This window comes from Pimephales promelas, chromosome 3, assembly GCF_988280905.1.
Source record: "Pimephales promelas chromosome 3, fPimPro1.hap1.1, whole genome shotgun sequence".
In the NCBI taxonomy this organism is placed as follows: domain Eukaryota; kingdom Metazoa; phylum Chordata; class Actinopteri; order Cypriniformes; family Leuciscidae; genus Pimephales; species Pimephales promelas.
In genome coordinates, this window is record NC_142771.1 from 46,329,593 (window position 1) to 46,343,914 (window position 14,322).

Consider the following 14,322-nt stretch of genomic DNA (forward strand, 5'->3'; position numbering starts at 1 on the left):
ATGTTTTCATTACATTATTTACATTTCTATATAATCTGTAAAGCATCAAATCAATCCAATACATGTGCAGTTGTTCTGTTGTTTTTTTTTCTCCAAAGTATCTCTCCTTAACTTTTGTTTTCTCAAAACCAGCTTTAGATTAGGTATTGCTTTGTGTTTTAAAACATTCCCACTTACATTTTTTCTCTTTCTCTTATTAACATTGTTTTTATTCCTATTACCTCTGTCCCTTGTGGTAGTATCATCGTCTTCCTCCATTTCAACTATGTTTTCATTACACCACGACTTTTCTTCTTCCTCCTTTCTTCCATCATCTGCTTCTTCCACCGCCTCGTTTTTTTGTTTAGGCTCCTTACTACAGTCTTTTGAAATCAACCCATCCTTTTCCTTCCTCATGTTCTGTTCCACTTCATTCTGAGGACTTACCTCATTCCCTCTTTCAGTCACTTCAAAGTGTTGATATTCATTTTCTGTTTCACATTCACATTTCATCAAAACATTGTTACAGTCCAAGCACTTTTCTGCTTTACAATCTTTAGCGAAATGGCCCTGCTCAGCACATTCATAACATTTAAAATCAGGACAGTCTTTAAAAACATGCCCAGGTTGCATACACATTCGGCAGAGTTTAATCTGTCCATCATGTATTACCCTGAAGTACCGTTCTCCCTCCGATGTTTCAAATTTGGCACTGTAAGGCAGTGAGGTTATCTCCTTTGGGAATCTTATTTTGACATACCTTGTGCCGTCTGTGATGTCCGTTCCAGGGTATAATCTCCTCTTTATTTTTGTTATGGGAGTAACTCCCCAAAGCTTTAATTTGTCCTCGATTGTTTCATCCTCCACATAGGCAGGCAGGTGAATAAAAGAAACTACACATTCCTTTAACTCCAACCTCCTTACTACACAGAGTTGTCCTTTGATTTCCACACCAATGATTAGATCATCACAGTCATCCGCACACGTCAATGTCAATTCATATTCAGTAGAATTCTTTGGTCTCACTGCCAGTAGTTTCCCATGGCCTATGTTCCTTGTCACTGATCTGATAATATCCTCTGCCTTTATTCCTTTGTTGTTCATTATATCCATCACCACTGTTGCCTCTTTCAGATATTCCATTCTTCTCTTGCCACTTTTCTGCCCAAAAGCCTCCTTGGTTAATCCGTTAAACTCATTCAAACCTTTGTCCATTGCATCTTGATCAATCACCGTTTGTGTTCCTCCTGCCGTTCCTGGGTCTTTACCATTTGATCCGGCCATTATTCAAAAGAAAGATTTCTTCCAAGCAGATAAACTGCTTGGGACTTAAAACATAGCATACAAGTAACAAAACTTGAAATTAACCAAACAAAATTCACTAAGACAGAGCACATGGGAGAGCCTCTCTCTCCCAACTGCCAACTCACTTCCTGGATCGTACCAACTATCGGGCGTTCTCAAGGTGGTATGGCCGTAAGCGAAATCTGCTGCCAAAATTGGGCTATTTGAATGGTTAGAACATTAGGGTAGTAAACTATATAAAGCTTACAGCACCTGGTATTCCCAGGCGGTCTCCCATCCAAGTACTAACCAGGCCCGACCCTGCTTAGCTTCCGAGATCAGACGAGTTCGGGCGTTCTCAAGGTGGTATGGCCGTAAGCGAAATCTGCTGCCAAAATTGGGCTATTTGAATGGTTAGAACATTAGGGTAGTAAACTATATAAAGCTTACAGCACCTGGTATTCCCAGGCGGTCTCCCATCCAAGTACTAACCAGGCCCGACCCTGCTTAGCTTCCGAGATCAGACGAGTTCGGGCGTTCTCAAGGTGGTATGGCCGTAAGCGAAATCTGCTGCCAAAATTGGGCTATTTGAATGGTTAGAACATTAGGGTAGTAAACTATATAAAGCTTACAGCACCTGGTATTCCCAGGCGGTCTCCCATCCAAGTACTAACCAGGCCCGACCCTGCTTAGCTTCCGAGATCAGACGAGTTCGGGCGTTCTCAAGGTGGTATGGCCGTAAGCGAAATCTGCTGCCAAAATTGGGCTATTTGAATGGTTAGAACATTAGGGTAGTAAACTATATAAAGCTTACAGCACCTGGTATTCCCAGGCGGTCTCCCATTCAAGTACTAACCAGGCCCGACCCTGCTTAGCTTCCGAGATCAGACGAGTTCGGGCGTTCTCAAGGTGGTATGGCCGTAAGCGAAATCCGCTGCCAAAATTGGGCTATTTGAAGAAGAAAAAAAAAGAGACTCTTTCAGGCTTTCTGAAGAAACTCAGAGAATATTTCAGGCATTTCGAGGGGAAAAAAGACAATTTAGGATTTTTGAACCATTTCATTGACTCTTTTTTTTTTTTTTTTTTTTTTATACAATAAAGCTTACAGCACCTGGTATTCCCAGGCGGTCTCCCATCCAAGTACTAACCTGGCCCGACCCTGCTTAGCTTCCGAGATCAGACGAGTTCGGGCGTTCTCAAGGTGGTATGGCCGTAAGCGAAATCTGCTGCCAAAATTGGGCTATTTGAATGGTTAGAACATTAGGGTAGTAAACTATATAAAGCTTACAGCACCTGGTATTCCCAGGCGGTCTCCCATCCAAGTACTAACCAGGCCCGACCCTGCTTAGCTTCCGAGATCAGACGAGTTCGGGCGTTCTCAAGGTGGTATGGCCGTAAGCGAAATCTGTTGCCAAAATTGGGCTATTTGAATGGTTAGAACATTAGGGTAGTAAACTATATAAAGCTTACAGCACCTGGTATTCCCAGGCGGTCTCCCATTCAAGTACTAACCAGGCCCGACCCTGCTTAGCTTCCGAGATCAGACGAGTTCGGGCGTTCTCAAGGTGGTATGGCCGTAAGCGAAATCTGCTGCCAAAATTGGGCTATTTGAATGGTTAGAACATTAGGGTAGTAAACTATATAAAGCTTACAGCACCTGGTATTCCCAGGCGGTCTCCCATCCAAGTACTAACCAGGCCCGACCCTGCTTAGCTTCCGAGATCAGACGAGTTCGGGCGTTCTCAAGGTGGTATGGCCGTAAGCGAAATCTGCTGCCAAAATTGGGCTATTTGAATGGTTAGAACATTAGGGTAGTAAACTATATAAAGCTTACAGCACCTGGTATTCCCAGGCGGTCTCCCATTCAAGTACTAACCAGGCCCGACCCTGCTTAGCTTCCGAGATCAGACGAGTTCGGGCGTTCTCAAGGTGGTATGGCCGTAAGCGAAATCCGCTGCCAAAATTGGGCTATTTGAAGAAGAAAAAAAAAGAGACTCTTTCAGGCTTTCTGAAGAAACTCAGAGAATATTTCAGGCATTTCGAGGGGAAAAAAGACAATTTAGGATTTTTGAACCATTTCATTGACTCTTTTTTTTTTTTTTTTTTTTTTTAAACAATAAAGCTTACAGCACCTGGTATTCCCAGGCGGTCTCCCATCCAAGTACTAACCAGGCCCGACCCTGCTTAGCTTCCGAGATCAGACGAGTTCGGGCGTTCTCAAGGTGGTATGGCCGTAAGCGAAATCTGCTGCCAAAATTGGGCTATTTGAATGGTTAGAACATTAGGGTAGTAAACTATATAAAGCTTACAGCACCTGGTATTCCCAGGCGGTCTTCCATCCAAGTACTAACCAGGCCCGACCCTGCTTAGCTTCCGAGATCAGACGAGTTCGGGCGTTCTCAAGGTGGTATGGCCGTAAGCGAAATCTGCTGCCAAAATTGGGCTATTTGAATGGTTAGAACATTAGGGTAGTAAACTATATAAAGCTTACAGCACCTGGTATTCCCAGGCGGTCTCCCATCCAAGTACTAACCAGGCCCGACCCTGCTTAGCTTCCGAGATCAGACGAGTTCGGGCGTTCTCAAGGTGGTATGGCCGTAAGCGAAATCTGCTGCCAAAATTGGGCTATTTGAATGGTTAGAACATTAGGGTAGTAAACTATATAAAGCTTACAGCACCTGGTATTCCCAGGCGGTCTCCCATCCAAGTACTAACCAGGCCCGACCCTGCTTAGCTTCCGAGATCAGACGAGTTCGGGCGTTCTCAAGGTGGTATGGCCGTAAGCGAAATCTGCTGCCAAAATTGGGCTATTTGAATGGTTAGAACATTAGGGTAGTAAACTATATAAAGCTTACAGCACCTGGTATTCCCAGGCGGTCTCCCATCCAAGTACTAACCAGGCCCGACCCTGCTTAGCTTCCGAGATCAGACGAGTTCGGGCGTTCTCAAGGTGGTATGGCCGTAAGCGAAATCTGCTGCCAAAATTGGGCTATTTGAATGGTTAGAACATTAGGGTAGTAAACTATATAAAGCTTACAGCACCTGGTATTCCCAGGCCGTCTCCCATTCAAGTACTAACCAGGCCCGACCCTGCTTAGCTTCCGAGATCAGACGAGTTCGGGCGTTCTCAAGGTGGTATGGCCGTAAGCGAAATCCGCTGCCAAAATTGGGCTATTTTAAGAAGAAAAAAAAAGAGACTCTTTCAGGCTTTCTGAACAAACTCAGAGAATATTTCAGGCATTTCGAGGGGAAAAAAGACAATTTAGGATTTTTGAACCATTTCATTGACTCTTTTTTTTTTTTTTTTTTTTAAACAATAAAGCTTACAGCACCTGGTATTCCCAGGCGGTCTCCCATCCAAGTACTAACCAGGCCCGACCCTGCTTAGCTTCCGAGATCAGACGAGTTCGGGCGTTCTCAAGGTGGTATGGCCGTAAGCGAAATCTGCTGCCAAAATTGGGCTATTTGAATGGTTAGAACATTAGGGTAGTAAACTATATAAAGCTTACAGCACCTGGTATTCCCAGGCGGTCTCCCATCCAAGTACTAACCAGGCCCGACCCTGCTTAGCTTCCGAGATCAGACGAGTTCGGGCGTTCTCAAGGTGGTATGGCCGTAAGCGAAATCTGCTGCCAAAATTGGGCTATTTGAATGGTTAGAACATTAGGGTAGTAAACTATATAAAGCTTACAGCACCTGGTATTCCCAGGCGGTCTCCCATCCAAGTACTAACCAGGCCCGACCCTGCTTAGCTTCCGAGATCAGACGAGTTCGGGCGTCCTCAAGGTGGTATGGCCGTAAGCGAAATCTGCTGCCAAAATTGGGCTATTTGAATGGTTAGAACATTAGGGTAGTAAACTATATAAAGCTTACAGCACCTGGTATTCCCAGGCGGTCTCCCATCCAAGTACTAACCAGGCCCGACCCTGCTTAGCTTCCGAGATCAGACGAGTTCGGGCGTCCTCAAGGTGGTATGGCCGTAAGCGAAATCTGCTGCCAAAATTGGGCTATTTGAATGGTTAGAACATTAGGGTAGTAAACTATATAAAGCTTACAGCACCTGGTATTCCCAGGCGGTCTCCCATCCAAGTACTAACCAGGCCCGACCCTGCTTAGCTTCCGAGATCAGACGAGTTCGGGCGTTCTCAAGGTGGTATGGCCGTAAGCGAAATCTGCTGCCAAAATTGGGCTATTTGAATGGTTAGAACATTAGGGTAGTAAACTATATAAAGCTTACAGCACCTGGTATTCCCAGGCGGTCTCCCATCCAAGTACTAACCAGGCCCGACCCTGCTTAGCTTCCGAGATCAGACGAGTTCGGGCGTTCTCAAGGTGGTATGGCCGTAAGCGAAATCTGCTGCCAAAATTGGGCTATTTGAATGGTTAGAACATTAGGGTAGTAAACTATATAAAGCTTACAGCACCTGGTATTCCCAGGCGGTCTCCCATCCAAGTACTAACCAGGCCCGACCCTGCTTAGCTTCCGAGATCAGACGAGTTCGGGCGTTCTCAAGGTGGTATGGCCGTAAGCGAAATCTGCTGCCAAAATTGGGCTATTTGAATGGTTAGAACATTAGGGTAGTAAACTATATAAAGCTTACAGCACCTGGTATTCCCAGGCGGTCTCCCATCCAAGTACTAACCAGGCCCGACCCTGCTTAGCTTCCGAGATCAGACGAGTTCGGGCGTTCTCAAGGTGGTATGGCCGTAAGCGAAATCTGCTGCCAAAATTGGGCTATTTGAATGGTTAGAACATTAGGGTAGTAAACTATATAAAGCTTACAGCACCTGGTATTCCCAGGCGGTCTCCCATCCAAGTACTAACCAGGCCCGACCCTGCTTAGCTTCCGAGATCAGACGAGTTCGGGCGTTCTCAAGGTGGTATGGCCGTAAGCGAAATCTGCTGCCAAAATTGGGCTATTTGAATGGTTAGAACATTAGGGTAGTAAACTATATAAAGCTTACAGCACCTGGTATTCCCAGGCGGTCTCCCATTCAAGTACTAACCAGGCCCGACCCTGCTTAGCTTCCGAGATCAGACGAGTTCGGGCGTTCTCAAGGTGGTATGGCCGTAAGCGAAATCCGCTGCCAAAATTGGGCTATTTGAAGAAGAAAAAAAAAGAGACTCTTTCAGGCTTTCTGAAGAAACTCAGAGAATATTTCAGGCATTTCGAGGGGAAAAAAGACAATTTAGGATTTTTGAACCATTTCATTGACTCTTTTTTTTTTTTTTTTTTTTTAAACAATAAAGCTTACAGCACCTGGTATTCCCAGGCGGTCTCCCATCCAAGTACTAACCAGGCCCGACCCTGCTTAGCTTCCGAGATCAGACGAGTTCGGGCGTTCTCAAGGTGGTATGGCCGTAAGCGAAATCTGCTGCCAAAATTGGGCTATTTGAATGGTTAGAACATTAGGGTAGTAAACTATATAAAGCTTACAGCACCTGGTATTCCCAGGCGGTCTCCCATCCAAGTACTAACCAGGCCCGACCCTGCTTAGCTTCCGAGATCAGACGAGTTCGGGCGTTCTCAAGGTGGTATGGCCGTAAGCGAAATCTGCTGCCAAAATTGGGCTATTTGAATGGTTAGAACATTAGGGTAGTAAACTATATAAAGCTTACAGCACCTGGTATTCCCAGGCGGTCTCCCATCCAAGTACTAACCAGGCCCGACCCTGCTTAGCTTCCGAGATCAGACGAGTTCGGGCGTCCTCAAGGTGGTATGGCCGTAAGCGAAATCTGCTGCCAAAATTGGGCTATTTGAATGGTTAGAACATTAGGGTAGTAAACTATATAAAGCTTACAGCACCTGGTATTCCCAGGCGGTCTCCCATCCAAGTACTAACCAGGCCCGACCCTGCTTAGCTTCCGAGATCAGACGAGTTCGGGCGTTCTCAAGGTGGTATGGCCGTAAGCGAAATCTGCTGCCAAAATTGGGCTATTTGAATGGTTAGAACATTAGGGTAGTAAACTATATAAAGCTTACAGCACCTGGTATTCCCAGGCGGTCTCCCATCCAAGTACTAACCAGGCCCGACCCTGCTTAGCTTCCGAGATCAGACGAGTTCGGGCGTTCTCAAGGTGGTATGGCCGTAAGCGAAATCTGCTGCCAAAATTGGGCTATTTGAATGGTTAGAACATTAGGGTAGTAAACTATATAAAGCTTACAGCACCTGGTATTCCCAGGCGGTCTCCCATCCAAGTACTAACCAGGCCCGACCCTGCTTAGCTTCCGAGATCAGACGAGTTCGGGCGTTCTCAAGGTGGTATGGCCGTAAGCGAAATCTGCTGCCAAAATTGGGCTATTTGAATGGTTAGAACATTAGGGTAGTAAACTATATAAAGCTTACAGCACCTGGTATTCCCAGGCGGTCTCCCATCCAAGTACTAACCAGGCCCGACCCTGCTTAGCTTCCGAGATCAGACGAGTTCGGGCGTTCTCAAGGTGGTATGGCCGTAAGCGAAATCTGCTGCCAAAATTGGGCTATTTGAATGGTTAGAACATTAGGGTAGTAAACTATATAAAGCTTACAGCACCTGGTATTCCCAGGCGGTCTCCCATCCAAGTACTAACCAGGCCCGACCCTGCTTAGCTTCCGAGATCAGACGAGTTCGGGCGTTCTCAAGGTGGTATGGCCGTAAGCGAAATCTGCTGCCAAAATTGGGCTATTTGAATGGTTAGAACATTAGGGTAGTAAACTATATAAAGCTTACAGCACCTGGTATTCCCAGGCGGTCTCCCATTCAAGTACTAACCAGGCCCGACCCTGCTTAGCTTCCGAGATCAGACGAGTTCGGGCGTTCTCAAGGTGGTATGGCCGTAAGCGAAATCCGCTGCCAAAATTGGGCTATTTGAAGAAGAAAAAAAAAGAGACTCTTTCAGGCTTTCTGAAGAAACTCAGAGAATATTTCAGGCATTTCGAGGGGAAAAAAGACAATTTAGGATTTTTGAACCATTTCATTGACTCTTTTTTTTTTTTTTTTTTTTTAAACAATAAAGCTTACAGCACCTGGTATTCCCAGGCGGTCTCCCATCCAAGTACTAACCAGGCCCGACCCTGCTTAGCTTCCGAGATCAGACGAGTTCGGGCGTTCTCAAGGTGGTATGGCCGTAAGCGAAATCTGCTGCCAAAATTGGGCTATTTGAATGGTTAGAACATTAGGGTAGTAAACTATATAAAGCTTACAGCACCTGGTATTCCCAGGCGGTCTTCCATCCAAGTACTAACCAGGCCCGACCCTGCTTAGCTTCCGAGATCAGACGAGTTCGGGCGTTCTCAAGGTGGTATGGCCGTAAGCGAAATCTGCTGCCAAAATTGGGCTATTTGAATGGTTAGAACATTAGGGTAGTAAACTATATAAAGCTTACAGCACCTGGTATTCCCAGGCGGTCTCCCATCCAAGTACTAACCAGGCCCGACCCTGCTTAGCTTCCGAGATCAGACGAGTTCGGGCGTTCTCAAGGTGGTATGGCCGTAAGCGAAATCTGCTGCCAAAATTGGGCTATTTGAATGGTTAGAACATTAGGGTAGTAAACTATATAAAGCTTACAGCACCTGGTATTCCCAGGCGGTCTCCCATTCAAGTACTAACCAGGCCCGACCCTGCTTAGCTTCCGAGATCAGACGAGTTCGGGCGTTCTCAAGGTGGTATGGCCGTAAGCGAAATCCGCTGCCAAAATTGGGCTATTTGAAGAAGAAAAAAAAAGAGACTCTTTCAGGCTTTCTGAAGAAACTCAGAGAATATTTCAGGCATTTCGAGGGGAAAAAAGACAATTTAGGATTTTTGAACCATTTCATTGACTCTTTTTTTTTTTTTTTTTTTTTATACAATAAAGCTTACAGCACCTGGTATTCCCAGGCGGTCTCCCATCCAAGTACTAACCTGGCCCGACCCTGCTTAGCTTCCGAGATCAGACGAGTTCGGGCGTTCTCAAGGTGGTATGGCCGTAAGCGAAATCTGCTGCCAAAATTGGGCTATTTGAATGGTTAGAACATTAGGGTAGTAAACTATATAAAGCTTACAGCACCTGGTATTCCCAGGCGGTCTCCCATCCAAGTACTAACCAGGCCCGACCCTGCTTAGCTTCCGAGATCAGACGAGTTCGGGCGTTCTCAAGGTGGTATGGCCGTAAGCGAAATCTGTTGCCAAAATTGGGCTATTTGAATGGTTAGAACATTAGGGTAGTAAACTATATAAAGCTTACAGCACCTGGTATTCCCAGGCGGTCTCCCATTCAAGTACTAACCAGGCCCGACCCTGCTTAGCTTCCGAGATCAGACGAGTTCGGGCGTTCTCAAGGTGGTATGGCCGTAAGCGAAATCTGCTGCCAAAATTGGGCTATTTGAATGGTTAGAACATTAGGGTAGTAAACTATATAAAGCTTACAGCACCTGGTATTCCCAGGCGGTCTCCCATCCAAGTACTAACCAGGCCCGACCCTGCTTAGCTTCCGAGATCAGACGAGTTCGGGCGTTCTCAAGGTGGTATGGCCGTAAGCGAAATCTGCTGCCAAAATTGGGCTATTTGAATGGTTAGAACATTAGGGTAGTAAACTATATAAAGCTTACAGCACCTGGTATTCCCAGGCGGTCTCCCATCCAAGTACTAACCAGGCCCGACCCTGCTTAGCTTCCGAGATCAGACGAGTTCGGGCGTCCTCAAGGTGGTATGGCCGTAAGCGAAATCTGCTGCCAAAATTGGGCTATTTGAATGGTTAGAACATTAGGGTAGTAAACTATATAAAGCTTACAGCACCTGGTATTCCCAGGCGGTCTCCCATCCAAGTACTAACCAGGCCCGACCCTGCTTAGCTTCCGAGATCAGACGAGTTCGGGCGTCCTCAAGGTGGTATGGCCGTAAGCGAAATCTGCTGCCAAAATTGGGCTATTTGAATGGTTAGAACATTAGGGTAGTAAACTATATAAAGCTTACAGCACCTGGTATTCCCAGGCGGTCTCCCATCCAAGTACTAACCAGGCCCGACCCTGCTTAGCTTCCGAGATCAGACGAGTTCGGGCGTTCTCAAGGTGGTATGGCCGTAAGCGAAATCTGCTGCCAAAATTGGGCTATTTGAATGGTTAGAACATTAGGGTAGTAAACTATATAAAGCTTACAGCACCTGGTATTCCCAGGCGGTCTCCCATCCAAGTACTAACCAGGCCCGACCCTGCTTAGCTTCCGAGATCAGACGAGTTCGGGCGTTCTCAAGGTGGTATGGCCGTAAGCGAAATCTGCTGCCAAAATTGGGCTATTTGAATGGTTAGAACATTAGGGTAGTAAACTATATAAAGCTTACAGCACCTGGTATTCCCAGGCGGTCTCCCATCCAAGTACTAACCAGGCCCGACCCTGCTTAGCTTCCGAGATCAGACGAGTTCGGGCGTTCTCAAGGTGGTATGGCCGTAAGCGAAATCTGCTGCCAAAATTGGGCTATTTGAATGGTTAGAACATTAGGGTAGTAAACTATATAAAGCTTACAGCACCTGGTATTCCCAGGCGGTCTCCCATCCAAGTACTAACCAGGCCCGACCCTGCTTAGCTTCCGAGATCAGACGAGTTCGGGCGTTCTCAAGGTGGTATGGCCGTAAGCGAAATCTGCTGCCAAAATTGGGCTATTTGAATGGTTAGAACATTAGGGTAGTAAACTATATAAAGCTTACAGCACCTGGTATTCCCAGGCGGTCTCCCATCCAAGTACTAACCAGGCCCGACCCTGCTTAGCTTCCGAGATCAGACGAGTTCGGGCGTTCTCAAGGTGGTATGGCCGTAAGCGAAATCTGCTGCCAAAATTGGGCTATTTGAATGGTTAGAACATTAGGGTAGTAAACTATATAAAGCTTACAGCACCTGGTATTCCCAGGCGGTCTCCCATTCAAGTACTAACCAGGCCCGACCCTGCTTAGCTTCCGAGATCAGACGAGTTCGGGCGTTCTCAAGGTGGTATGGCCGTAAGCGAAATCCGCTGCCAAAATTGGGCTATTTGAAGAAGAAAAAAAAAGAGACTCTTTCAGGCTTTCTGAAGAAACTCAGAGAATATTTCAGGCATTTCGAGGGGAAAAAAGACAATTTAGGATTTTTGAACCATTTCATTGACTCTTTTTTTTTTTTTTTTTTTTTTAAACAATAAAGCTTACAGCACCTGGTATTCCCAGGCGGTCTCCCATCCAAGTACTAACCAGGCCCGACCCTGCTTAGCTTCCGAGATCAGACGAGTTCGGGCGTTCTCAAGGTGGTATGGCCGTAAGCGAAATCTGCTGCCAAAATTGGGCTATTTGAATGGTTAGAACATTAGGGTAGTAAACTATATAAAGCTTACAGCACCTGGTATTCCCAGGCGGTCTCCCATCCAAGTACTAACCAGGCCCGACCCTGCTTAGCTTCCGAGATCAGACGAGTTCGGGCGTTCTCAAGGTGGTATGGCCGTAAGCGAAATCTGCTGCCAAAATTGGGCTATTTGAATGGTTAGAACATTAGGGTAGTAAACTATATAAAGCTTACAGCACCTGGTATTCCCAGGCGGTCTCCCATCCAAGTACTAACCAGGCCCGACCCTGCTTAGCTTCCGAGATCAGACGAGTTCGGGCGTCCTCAAGGTGGTATGGCCGTAAGCGAAATCTGCTGCCAAAATTGGGCTATTTGAATGGTTAGAACATTAGGGTAGTAAACTATATAAAGCTTACAGCACCTGGTATTCCCAGGCGGTCTCCCATCCAAGTACTAACCAGGCCCGACCCTGCTTAGCTTCCGAGATCAGACGAGTTCGGGCGTTCTCAAGGTGGTATGGCCGTAAGCGAAATCTGCTGCCAAAATTGGGCTATTTGAATGGTTAGAACATTAGGGTAGTAAACTATATAAAGCTTACAGCACCTGGTATTCCCAGGCGGTCTCCCATCCAAGTACTAACCAGGCCCGACCCTGCTTAGCTTCCGAGATCAGACGAGTTCGGGCGTTCTCAAGGTGGTATGGCCGTAAGCGAAATCTGCTGCCAAAATTGGGCTATTTGAATGGTTAGAACATTAGGGTAGTAAACTATATAAAGCTTACAGCACCTGGTATTCCCAGGCGGTCTCCCATCCAAGTACTAACCAGGCCCGACCCTGCTTAGCTTCCGAGATCAGACGAGTTCGGGCGTTCTCAAGGTGGTATGGCCGTAAGCGAAATCTGCTGCCAAAATTGGGCTATTTGAATGGTTAGAACATTAGGGTAGTAAACTATATAAAGCTTACAGCACCTGGTATTCCCAGGCGGTCTCCCATCCAAGTACTAACCAGGCCCGACCCTGCTTAGCTTCCGAGATCAGACGAGTTCGGGCGTTCTCAAGGTGGTATGGCCGTAAGCGAAATCTGCTGCCAAAATTGGGCTATTTGAATGGTTAGAACATTAGGGTAGTAAACTATATAAAGCTTACAGCACCTGGTATTCCCAGGCGGTCTCCCATTCAAGTACTAACCAGGCCCGACCCTGCTTAGCTTCCGAGATCAGACGAGTTCGGGCGTTCTCAAGGTGGTATGGCCGTAAGCGAAATCCGCTGCCAAAATTGGGCTATTTGAAGAAGAAAAAAAAAGAGACTCTTTCAGGCTTTCTGAAGAAACTCAGAGAATATTTCAGGCATTTCGAGGGGAAAAAAGACAATTTAGGATTTTTGAACCATTTCATTGACTCTTTTTTTTTTTTTTTTTTTTAAACAATAAAGCTTACAGCACCTGGTATTCCCAGGCGGTCTCCCATCCAAGTACTAACCAGGCCCGACCCTGCTTAGCTTCCGAGATCAGACGAGTTCGGGCGTCCTCAAGGTGGTATGGCCGTAAGCGAAATCTGCTGCCAAAATTGGGCTATTTGAATGGTTAGAACATTAGGGTAGTAAACTATATAAAGCTTACAGCACCTGGTATTCCCAGGCGGTCTCCCATCCAAGTACTAACCAGGCCCGACCCTGCTTAGCTTCCGAGATCAGACGAGTTCGGGCGTTCTCAAGGTGGTATGGCCGTAAGCGAAATCTGCTGCCAAAATTGGGCTATTTGAATGGTTAGAACATTAGGGTAGTAAACTATATAAAGCTTACAGCACCTGGTATTCCCAGGCGGTCTCCCATCCAAGTACTAACCAGGCCCGACCCTGCTTAGCTTCCGAGATCAGACGAGTTCGGGCGTTCTCAAGGTGGTATGGCCGTAAGCGAAATCTGCTGCCAAAATTGGGCTATTTGAATGGTTAGAACATTAGGGTAGTAAACTATATAAAGCTTACAGCACCTGGTATTCCCAGGCGGTCTCCCATCCAAGTACTAACCAGGCCCGACCCTGCTTAGCTTCCGAGATCAGACGAGTTCGGGCGTTCTCAAGGTGGTATGGCCGTAAGCGAAATCTGCTGCCAAAATTGGGCTATTTGAATGGTTAGAACATTAGGGTAGTAAACTATATAAAGCTTACAGCACCTGGTATTCCCAGGCGGTCTCCCATCCAAGTACTAACCAGGCCCGACCCTGCTTAGCTTCCGAGATCAGACGAGTTCGGGCGTTCTCAAGGTGGTATGGCCGTAAGCGAAATCTGCTGCCAAAATTGGGCTATTTGAATGGTTAGAACATTAGGGTAGTAAACTATATAAAGCTTACAGCACCTGGTATTCCCAGGCGGTCTCCCATTCAAGTACTAACCAGGCCCGACCCTGCTTAGCTTCCGAGATCAGACGAGTTCGGGCGTTCTCAAGGTGGTATGGCCGTAAGCGAAATCCGCTGCCAAAATTGGGCTATTTGAAGAAGAAAAAAAAAGAGACTCTTTCAGGCTTTCTGAAGAAACTCAGAGAATATTTCAGGCATTTCGAGGGGAAAAAAGACAATTTAGGATTTTTGAACCATTTCATTGACTCTTTTTTTTTTTTTTTTTTTAAACAATAAAGCTTACAGCACCTGGTATTCCCAGGCGGTCTCCCATCCAAGTACTAACCAGGCCCGACCCTGCTTAGCTTCCGAGATCAGACGAGTTCGGGCGTTCTCAAGGTGGTATGGCCGTAAGCGAAATCTGCTGCCAAAATTGGGCTATTTGAATGGTTAGAACATTAGGGTA

The 14,322-nt window shown here is 46.4% G+C and overlaps 65 non-coding genes across 65 annotated transcripts; all 65 read right to left on the bottom strand.

Annotated features, from left to right (window-relative positions):
- Nucleotides 1-1,524: 1,524 nt before the first annotated feature.
- On the bottom strand, nucleotides 1,525-1,643 carry LOC148989970 (5S ribosomal RNA). The gene has a single exon (XR_016156563.1). It is a non-coding gene; the product is annotated as a 5S ribosomal RNA (ribosomal RNA).
- Nucleotides 1,644-1,706: 63 nt separating this feature from the next.
- On the bottom strand, nucleotides 1,707-1,825 carry LOC148989971 (5S ribosomal RNA). Its single transcript, XR_016156564.1, has one exon. It is a non-coding gene; the product is annotated as a 5S ribosomal RNA (ribosomal RNA).
- A 63-nt stretch (nucleotides 1,826-1,888) lies between these two features.
- Nucleotides 1,889-2,007, bottom strand: LOC148989972 (5S ribosomal RNA). The gene has a single exon (XR_016156565.1). It is a non-coding gene; the product is annotated as a 5S ribosomal RNA (ribosomal RNA).
- A 63-nt stretch (nucleotides 2,008-2,070) lies between these two features.
- LOC148989973 (5S ribosomal RNA) lies at nucleotides 2,071-2,189 on the bottom strand. The gene has a single exon (XR_016160725.1). It is a non-coding gene; the product is annotated as a 5S ribosomal RNA (ribosomal RNA).
- A 173-nt stretch (nucleotides 2,190-2,362) lies between these two features.
- LOC148989974 (5S ribosomal RNA) lies at nucleotides 2,363-2,481 on the bottom strand. Its single transcript, XR_016167837.1, has one exon. It is a non-coding gene; the product is annotated as a 5S ribosomal RNA (ribosomal RNA).
- Nucleotides 2,482-2,544: 63 nt separating this feature from the next.
- Nucleotides 2,545-2,663, bottom strand: LOC148989975 (5S ribosomal RNA). The gene has a single exon (XR_016156566.1). It is a non-coding gene; the product is annotated as a 5S ribosomal RNA (ribosomal RNA).
- Nucleotides 2,664-2,726: 63 nt separating this feature from the next.
- On the bottom strand, nucleotides 2,727-2,845 carry LOC148989976 (5S ribosomal RNA). The gene has a single exon (XR_016160726.1). It is a non-coding gene; the product is annotated as a 5S ribosomal RNA (ribosomal RNA).
- A 63-nt stretch (nucleotides 2,846-2,908) lies between these two features.
- LOC148989977 (5S ribosomal RNA) lies at nucleotides 2,909-3,027 on the bottom strand. Its single transcript, XR_016156567.1, has one exon. It is a non-coding gene; the product is annotated as a 5S ribosomal RNA (ribosomal RNA).
- Nucleotides 3,028-3,090: 63 nt separating this feature from the next.
- LOC148989978 (5S ribosomal RNA) lies at nucleotides 3,091-3,209 on the bottom strand. Its single transcript, XR_016160727.1, has one exon. It is a non-coding gene; the product is annotated as a 5S ribosomal RNA (ribosomal RNA).
- A 174-nt stretch (nucleotides 3,210-3,383) lies between these two features.
- Nucleotides 3,384-3,502, bottom strand: LOC148989979 (5S ribosomal RNA). Its single transcript, XR_016156568.1, has one exon. It is a non-coding gene; the product is annotated as a 5S ribosomal RNA (ribosomal RNA).
- Nucleotides 3,503-3,565: 63 nt separating this feature from the next.
- On the bottom strand, nucleotides 3,566-3,684 carry LOC148989980 (5S ribosomal RNA). The gene has a single exon (XR_016161702.1). It is a non-coding gene; the product is annotated as a 5S ribosomal RNA (ribosomal RNA).
- Nucleotides 3,685-3,747: 63 nt separating this feature from the next.
- LOC148989981 (5S ribosomal RNA) lies at nucleotides 3,748-3,866 on the bottom strand. Its single transcript, XR_016156570.1, has one exon. It is a non-coding gene; the product is annotated as a 5S ribosomal RNA (ribosomal RNA).
- A 63-nt stretch (nucleotides 3,867-3,929) lies between these two features.
- LOC148989982 (5S ribosomal RNA) lies at nucleotides 3,930-4,048 on the bottom strand. Its single transcript, XR_016156571.1, has one exon. It is a non-coding gene; the product is annotated as a 5S ribosomal RNA (ribosomal RNA).
- A 63-nt stretch (nucleotides 4,049-4,111) lies between these two features.
- LOC148989983 (5S ribosomal RNA) lies at nucleotides 4,112-4,230 on the bottom strand. Its single transcript, XR_016156572.1, has one exon. It is a non-coding gene; the product is annotated as a 5S ribosomal RNA (ribosomal RNA).
- A 63-nt stretch (nucleotides 4,231-4,293) lies between these two features.
- Nucleotides 4,294-4,412, bottom strand: LOC148989984 (5S ribosomal RNA). The gene has a single exon (XR_016163798.1). It is a non-coding gene; the product is annotated as a 5S ribosomal RNA (ribosomal RNA).
- A 171-nt stretch (nucleotides 4,413-4,583) lies between these two features.
- Nucleotides 4,584-4,702, bottom strand: LOC148989985 (5S ribosomal RNA). Its single transcript, XR_016156573.1, has one exon. It is a non-coding gene; the product is annotated as a 5S ribosomal RNA (ribosomal RNA).
- A 63-nt stretch (nucleotides 4,703-4,765) lies between these two features.
- LOC148989986 (5S ribosomal RNA) lies at nucleotides 4,766-4,884 on the bottom strand. Its single transcript, XR_016156574.1, has one exon. It is a non-coding gene; the product is annotated as a 5S ribosomal RNA (ribosomal RNA).
- Nucleotides 4,885-4,947: 63 nt separating this feature from the next.
- LOC148989987 (5S ribosomal RNA) lies at nucleotides 4,948-5,066 on the bottom strand. Its single transcript, XR_016161448.1, has one exon. It is a non-coding gene; the product is annotated as a 5S ribosomal RNA (ribosomal RNA).
- A 63-nt stretch (nucleotides 5,067-5,129) lies between these two features.
- Nucleotides 5,130-5,248, bottom strand: LOC148989988 (5S ribosomal RNA). The gene has a single exon (XR_016161449.1). It is a non-coding gene; the product is annotated as a 5S ribosomal RNA (ribosomal RNA).
- A 63-nt stretch (nucleotides 5,249-5,311) lies between these two features.
- LOC148989989 (5S ribosomal RNA) lies at nucleotides 5,312-5,430 on the bottom strand. Its single transcript, XR_016156575.1, has one exon. It is a non-coding gene; the product is annotated as a 5S ribosomal RNA (ribosomal RNA).
- Nucleotides 5,431-5,493: 63 nt separating this feature from the next.
- LOC148989990 (5S ribosomal RNA) lies at nucleotides 5,494-5,612 on the bottom strand. The gene has a single exon (XR_016156576.1). It is a non-coding gene; the product is annotated as a 5S ribosomal RNA (ribosomal RNA).
- A 63-nt stretch (nucleotides 5,613-5,675) lies between these two features.
- LOC148989991 (5S ribosomal RNA) lies at nucleotides 5,676-5,794 on the bottom strand. Its single transcript, XR_016156577.1, has one exon. It is a non-coding gene; the product is annotated as a 5S ribosomal RNA (ribosomal RNA).
- Nucleotides 5,795-5,857: 63 nt separating this feature from the next.
- On the bottom strand, nucleotides 5,858-5,976 carry LOC148989992 (5S ribosomal RNA). The gene has a single exon (XR_016156578.1). It is a non-coding gene; the product is annotated as a 5S ribosomal RNA (ribosomal RNA).
- A 63-nt stretch (nucleotides 5,977-6,039) lies between these two features.
- LOC148989993 (5S ribosomal RNA) lies at nucleotides 6,040-6,158 on the bottom strand. The gene has a single exon (XR_016156579.1). It is a non-coding gene; the product is annotated as a 5S ribosomal RNA (ribosomal RNA).
- A 63-nt stretch (nucleotides 6,159-6,221) lies between these two features.
- LOC148989994 (5S ribosomal RNA) lies at nucleotides 6,222-6,340 on the bottom strand. Its single transcript, XR_016160728.1, has one exon. It is a non-coding gene; the product is annotated as a 5S ribosomal RNA (ribosomal RNA).
- Nucleotides 6,341-6,512: 172 nt separating this feature from the next.
- On the bottom strand, nucleotides 6,513-6,631 carry LOC148989995 (5S ribosomal RNA). Its single transcript, XR_016156581.1, has one exon. It is a non-coding gene; the product is annotated as a 5S ribosomal RNA (ribosomal RNA).
- Nucleotides 6,632-6,694: 63 nt separating this feature from the next.
- Nucleotides 6,695-6,813, bottom strand: LOC148989996 (5S ribosomal RNA). Its single transcript, XR_016156582.1, has one exon. It is a non-coding gene; the product is annotated as a 5S ribosomal RNA (ribosomal RNA).
- Nucleotides 6,814-6,876: 63 nt separating this feature from the next.
- On the bottom strand, nucleotides 6,877-6,995 carry LOC148989997 (5S ribosomal RNA). Its single transcript, XR_016161450.1, has one exon. It is a non-coding gene; the product is annotated as a 5S ribosomal RNA (ribosomal RNA).
- Nucleotides 6,996-7,058: 63 nt separating this feature from the next.
- On the bottom strand, nucleotides 7,059-7,177 carry LOC148989998 (5S ribosomal RNA). Its single transcript, XR_016156583.1, has one exon. It is a non-coding gene; the product is annotated as a 5S ribosomal RNA (ribosomal RNA).
- Nucleotides 7,178-7,240: 63 nt separating this feature from the next.
- Nucleotides 7,241-7,359, bottom strand: LOC148989999 (5S ribosomal RNA). Its single transcript, XR_016156584.1, has one exon. It is a non-coding gene; the product is annotated as a 5S ribosomal RNA (ribosomal RNA).
- Nucleotides 7,360-7,422: 63 nt separating this feature from the next.
- Nucleotides 7,423-7,541, bottom strand: LOC148990000 (5S ribosomal RNA). Its single transcript, XR_016156585.1, has one exon. It is a non-coding gene; the product is annotated as a 5S ribosomal RNA (ribosomal RNA).
- Nucleotides 7,542-7,604: 63 nt separating this feature from the next.
- LOC148990001 (5S ribosomal RNA) lies at nucleotides 7,605-7,723 on the bottom strand. The gene has a single exon (XR_016156586.1). It is a non-coding gene; the product is annotated as a 5S ribosomal RNA (ribosomal RNA).
- A 63-nt stretch (nucleotides 7,724-7,786) lies between these two features.
- LOC148990002 (5S ribosomal RNA) lies at nucleotides 7,787-7,905 on the bottom strand. Its single transcript, XR_016156587.1, has one exon. It is a non-coding gene; the product is annotated as a 5S ribosomal RNA (ribosomal RNA).
- Nucleotides 7,906-7,968: 63 nt separating this feature from the next.
- On the bottom strand, nucleotides 7,969-8,087 carry LOC148990003 (5S ribosomal RNA). The gene has a single exon (XR_016160729.1). It is a non-coding gene; the product is annotated as a 5S ribosomal RNA (ribosomal RNA).
- Nucleotides 8,088-8,259: 172 nt separating this feature from the next.
- On the bottom strand, nucleotides 8,260-8,378 carry LOC148990004 (5S ribosomal RNA). The gene has a single exon (XR_016156588.1). It is a non-coding gene; the product is annotated as a 5S ribosomal RNA (ribosomal RNA).
- Nucleotides 8,379-8,441: 63 nt separating this feature from the next.
- LOC148990005 (5S ribosomal RNA) lies at nucleotides 8,442-8,560 on the bottom strand. Its single transcript, XR_016161703.1, has one exon. It is a non-coding gene; the product is annotated as a 5S ribosomal RNA (ribosomal RNA).
- A 63-nt stretch (nucleotides 8,561-8,623) lies between these two features.
- On the bottom strand, nucleotides 8,624-8,742 carry LOC148990006 (5S ribosomal RNA). Its single transcript, XR_016156589.1, has one exon. It is a non-coding gene; the product is annotated as a 5S ribosomal RNA (ribosomal RNA).
- Nucleotides 8,743-8,805: 63 nt separating this feature from the next.
- On the bottom strand, nucleotides 8,806-8,924 carry LOC148990007 (5S ribosomal RNA). The gene has a single exon (XR_016160730.1). It is a non-coding gene; the product is annotated as a 5S ribosomal RNA (ribosomal RNA).
- A 172-nt stretch (nucleotides 8,925-9,096) lies between these two features.
- Nucleotides 9,097-9,215, bottom strand: LOC148990008 (5S ribosomal RNA). The gene has a single exon (XR_016167848.1). It is a non-coding gene; the product is annotated as a 5S ribosomal RNA (ribosomal RNA).
- Nucleotides 9,216-9,278: 63 nt separating this feature from the next.
- On the bottom strand, nucleotides 9,279-9,397 carry LOC148990009 (5S ribosomal RNA). The gene has a single exon (XR_016156590.1). It is a non-coding gene; the product is annotated as a 5S ribosomal RNA (ribosomal RNA).
- Nucleotides 9,398-9,460: 63 nt separating this feature from the next.
- Nucleotides 9,461-9,579, bottom strand: LOC148990010 (5S ribosomal RNA). Its single transcript, XR_016160731.1, has one exon. It is a non-coding gene; the product is annotated as a 5S ribosomal RNA (ribosomal RNA).
- A 63-nt stretch (nucleotides 9,580-9,642) lies between these two features.
- LOC148990011 (5S ribosomal RNA) lies at nucleotides 9,643-9,761 on the bottom strand. Its single transcript, XR_016156592.1, has one exon. It is a non-coding gene; the product is annotated as a 5S ribosomal RNA (ribosomal RNA).
- Nucleotides 9,762-9,824: 63 nt separating this feature from the next.
- Nucleotides 9,825-9,943, bottom strand: LOC148990012 (5S ribosomal RNA). The gene has a single exon (XR_016161451.1). It is a non-coding gene; the product is annotated as a 5S ribosomal RNA (ribosomal RNA).
- A 63-nt stretch (nucleotides 9,944-10,006) lies between these two features.
- Nucleotides 10,007-10,125, bottom strand: LOC148990013 (5S ribosomal RNA). The gene has a single exon (XR_016161452.1). It is a non-coding gene; the product is annotated as a 5S ribosomal RNA (ribosomal RNA).
- Nucleotides 10,126-10,188: 63 nt separating this feature from the next.
- LOC148990014 (5S ribosomal RNA) lies at nucleotides 10,189-10,307 on the bottom strand. Its single transcript, XR_016156593.1, has one exon. It is a non-coding gene; the product is annotated as a 5S ribosomal RNA (ribosomal RNA).
- A 63-nt stretch (nucleotides 10,308-10,370) lies between these two features.
- Nucleotides 10,371-10,489, bottom strand: LOC148990015 (5S ribosomal RNA). The gene has a single exon (XR_016156594.1). It is a non-coding gene; the product is annotated as a 5S ribosomal RNA (ribosomal RNA).
- A 63-nt stretch (nucleotides 10,490-10,552) lies between these two features.
- Nucleotides 10,553-10,671, bottom strand: LOC148990016 (5S ribosomal RNA). Its single transcript, XR_016156595.1, has one exon. It is a non-coding gene; the product is annotated as a 5S ribosomal RNA (ribosomal RNA).
- A 63-nt stretch (nucleotides 10,672-10,734) lies between these two features.
- Nucleotides 10,735-10,853, bottom strand: LOC148990017 (5S ribosomal RNA). Its single transcript, XR_016156596.1, has one exon. It is a non-coding gene; the product is annotated as a 5S ribosomal RNA (ribosomal RNA).
- A 63-nt stretch (nucleotides 10,854-10,916) lies between these two features.
- On the bottom strand, nucleotides 10,917-11,035 carry LOC148990018 (5S ribosomal RNA). Its single transcript, XR_016156597.1, has one exon. It is a non-coding gene; the product is annotated as a 5S ribosomal RNA (ribosomal RNA).
- A 63-nt stretch (nucleotides 11,036-11,098) lies between these two features.
- LOC148990019 (5S ribosomal RNA) lies at nucleotides 11,099-11,217 on the bottom strand. The gene has a single exon (XR_016160732.1). It is a non-coding gene; the product is annotated as a 5S ribosomal RNA (ribosomal RNA).
- Nucleotides 11,218-11,390: 173 nt separating this feature from the next.
- On the bottom strand, nucleotides 11,391-11,509 carry LOC148990020 (5S ribosomal RNA). Its single transcript, XR_016156598.1, has one exon. It is a non-coding gene; the product is annotated as a 5S ribosomal RNA (ribosomal RNA).
- A 63-nt stretch (nucleotides 11,510-11,572) lies between these two features.
- On the bottom strand, nucleotides 11,573-11,691 carry LOC148990021 (5S ribosomal RNA). The gene has a single exon (XR_016156599.1). It is a non-coding gene; the product is annotated as a 5S ribosomal RNA (ribosomal RNA).
- A 63-nt stretch (nucleotides 11,692-11,754) lies between these two features.
- LOC148990022 (5S ribosomal RNA) lies at nucleotides 11,755-11,873 on the bottom strand. The gene has a single exon (XR_016161453.1). It is a non-coding gene; the product is annotated as a 5S ribosomal RNA (ribosomal RNA).
- A 63-nt stretch (nucleotides 11,874-11,936) lies between these two features.
- Nucleotides 11,937-12,055, bottom strand: LOC148990023 (5S ribosomal RNA). The gene has a single exon (XR_016156600.1). It is a non-coding gene; the product is annotated as a 5S ribosomal RNA (ribosomal RNA).
- A 63-nt stretch (nucleotides 12,056-12,118) lies between these two features.
- On the bottom strand, nucleotides 12,119-12,237 carry LOC148990024 (5S ribosomal RNA). The gene has a single exon (XR_016156601.1). It is a non-coding gene; the product is annotated as a 5S ribosomal RNA (ribosomal RNA).
- A 63-nt stretch (nucleotides 12,238-12,300) lies between these two features.
- LOC148990025 (5S ribosomal RNA) lies at nucleotides 12,301-12,419 on the bottom strand. The gene has a single exon (XR_016156604.1). It is a non-coding gene; the product is annotated as a 5S ribosomal RNA (ribosomal RNA).
- A 63-nt stretch (nucleotides 12,420-12,482) lies between these two features.
- On the bottom strand, nucleotides 12,483-12,601 carry LOC148990026 (5S ribosomal RNA). The gene has a single exon (XR_016156605.1). It is a non-coding gene; the product is annotated as a 5S ribosomal RNA (ribosomal RNA).
- Nucleotides 12,602-12,664: 63 nt separating this feature from the next.
- On the bottom strand, nucleotides 12,665-12,783 carry LOC148990027 (5S ribosomal RNA). The gene has a single exon (XR_016160733.1). It is a non-coding gene; the product is annotated as a 5S ribosomal RNA (ribosomal RNA).
- A 171-nt stretch (nucleotides 12,784-12,954) lies between these two features.
- LOC148990028 (5S ribosomal RNA) lies at nucleotides 12,955-13,073 on the bottom strand. The gene has a single exon (XR_016161454.1). It is a non-coding gene; the product is annotated as a 5S ribosomal RNA (ribosomal RNA).
- A 63-nt stretch (nucleotides 13,074-13,136) lies between these two features.
- On the bottom strand, nucleotides 13,137-13,255 carry LOC148990029 (5S ribosomal RNA). The gene has a single exon (XR_016156606.1). It is a non-coding gene; the product is annotated as a 5S ribosomal RNA (ribosomal RNA).
- A 63-nt stretch (nucleotides 13,256-13,318) lies between these two features.
- Nucleotides 13,319-13,437, bottom strand: LOC148990030 (5S ribosomal RNA). The gene has a single exon (XR_016156607.1). It is a non-coding gene; the product is annotated as a 5S ribosomal RNA (ribosomal RNA).
- Nucleotides 13,438-13,500: 63 nt separating this feature from the next.
- On the bottom strand, nucleotides 13,501-13,619 carry LOC148990031 (5S ribosomal RNA). The gene has a single exon (XR_016156608.1). It is a non-coding gene; the product is annotated as a 5S ribosomal RNA (ribosomal RNA).
- Nucleotides 13,620-13,682: 63 nt separating this feature from the next.
- LOC148990032 (5S ribosomal RNA) lies at nucleotides 13,683-13,801 on the bottom strand. Its single transcript, XR_016156609.1, has one exon. It is a non-coding gene; the product is annotated as a 5S ribosomal RNA (ribosomal RNA).
- A 63-nt stretch (nucleotides 13,802-13,864) lies between these two features.
- LOC148990033 (5S ribosomal RNA) lies at nucleotides 13,865-13,983 on the bottom strand. Its single transcript, XR_016160734.1, has one exon. It is a non-coding gene; the product is annotated as a 5S ribosomal RNA (ribosomal RNA).
- A 170-nt stretch (nucleotides 13,984-14,153) lies between these two features.
- LOC148990034 (5S ribosomal RNA) lies at nucleotides 14,154-14,272 on the bottom strand. Its single transcript, XR_016156610.1, has one exon. It is a non-coding gene; the product is annotated as a 5S ribosomal RNA (ribosomal RNA).
- Nucleotides 14,273-14,322: the final 50 nt, after the last annotated feature.